The sequence below is a fragment of the Chiloscyllium plagiosum genome, unplaced genomic scaffold (assembly GCF_037043375.1).
Source record: "Chiloscyllium plagiosum isolate Xiang-an unplaced genomic scaffold, Cpla_swu_hap1 HiC_scaffold_53X, whole genome shotgun sequence".
NCBI classification, from domain to species: domain Eukaryota; kingdom Metazoa; phylum Chordata; class Chondrichthyes; order Orectolobiformes; family Hemiscylliidae; genus Chiloscyllium; species Chiloscyllium plagiosum.
The window spans coordinates 18,988,251-18,989,749 of record NW_028270191.1 but is presented as its reverse complement, the minus strand read 5'-3'; the positions used below and the strand labels follow the sequence as shown (position 1 = coordinate 18,989,749).

The window sequence follows — 1,499 nt, the reverse complement described above, 5'->3', positions numbered from 1 at the left end:
TTCGTACCCGCTCATCGGCCCGAACTGTTCTGCGCCGGTTCACTCCCCCCAGCATGGCTGCTCCAAGAATCTCCAGACCTGTCCCTCTCCTCCTCGCCATCTCGCTCACACTGTCCGGTAAGGGAGCGATAATGCGGTTCCGTTCTTACACCTTTACACATGGGCACCCTGTGCTCTGCCAGGGAGATGTCAAAGTGCCTCTCCTTTGGGGGATAGGCTGCTCATTTCTAGTTCGAGTGTTCATTTCTTGTCCTTGTCGTTTGCTTCAGGGTGCCGGGAACGAGATTCTGGGCTTGGAAGATCCCCTGGAGCCCATCCTGACGGCCAACGCAGTGTGCCTGACCCTGCCGGGTCTCAGCAAGCGCCAGTTTGGGCCTGTGTGTCCGGAGTCCCTGATGTGACCGCCGCTGCCGTGCAGGGAATCCAAGTCGCTATTCACGAGTGTCAGCATCAACTCTGGACCAGAGGTGGAACTGTTCGACTCTGGAGGACGGGGGCAAGGTCCTGCAGGACACCGTCATCCTGAGCAGAGGTAAGCACCAGCTGTATGGAGAGAGAGGGAGTTGGCAGTTGATAATTCGCCAGTGGGAGACAGTGAGGACAGGGGAGCAGAGTTGGTGGAGAGGAGGCAAGTTCAGCCTGGATTCAGAAGGGGAGCCAGAATTCTGCTCAGAACCAGAGGTCATAGTCTCGGGATACTGGATGGGTCACTTTAGGACTGAGATGTGGAGAAATGTCTTTACCCAGAGAGTGGGGAGCCTGTGGAGTTGTCTGTCGCAGGAAGCAGTTGAGGACAAAACATTGAATGCTTTCAAGAACGCGTTAGATATAGTTCGTAGGGCTTAAAGCGATTCAAGGCTACGGGGGAGAAAGCAGGGACGGGGATTGAGTTGGATGATCGACCATGATCCTGTTGAATGGAGGAACAGAGTTGGGGGGCGGGGGTGGGGGGGGGGGGGGGGGGGGGTGGGGGTGCGCATAAACGGACCAGGCGAGATAGCGACCCCATGTCAACATTGGCACAAATTGCAGGTGTGATGTGAAGGTGCTTGGGAGCGATTGGATGAATTATGGTCCATAGTGACAATGGTATTCCTGTCGGGGGGAGGGGGTTGTGGAGAAGAGTTCTTTTTATATACAAACCGACACCCCCCTCCCCCAACACACATCTCTGGGATTGTATAATGCGACAGTGACCTGGAATTTATTGATGCTGTGGAGCCCGGTGTTGGACTCCACGCAACAACATGTTATAGTCCAACAGGTTTATTTGGAAGCACTAGCTGCTCCTTCATCAGGTGGTTGGGGAACAGACCACAAGACACAGAAATTATAGCAAAAGATTACAGCGTCATGCAGCTGAAATGATATATTGAACAAGCCTATTGAACCTAGATTTGTTCAATATATCGTTTCAGTTGGCTGACACTGCAATTTTTTGCTGTAAATTCTGTGACTTATGTCACAGAATTCTGTCCTGTTCCACAACCACCTGATGA

At 52.7% G+C, this 1,499-nt stretch overlaps 1 protein-coding gene across 1 annotated transcript in view; it reads left to right on the top strand.

Moving 5' to 3' along the window:
- The first annotated feature begins 296 nt into the window (after nt 1–296).
- Nucleotides 297–1,499, top strand: part of wnt10b (wingless-type MMTV integration site family, member 10b) — a 13,441-nt gene continuing 12,238 nt past the window's right edge. The window contains exon 1 of the mRNA XM_043681834.2: nt 297–532. The gene's annotated coding sequence lies outside the window, so the exon portion shown is untranslated. The remainder of the gene's footprint in view (nt 533–1,499) is intronic.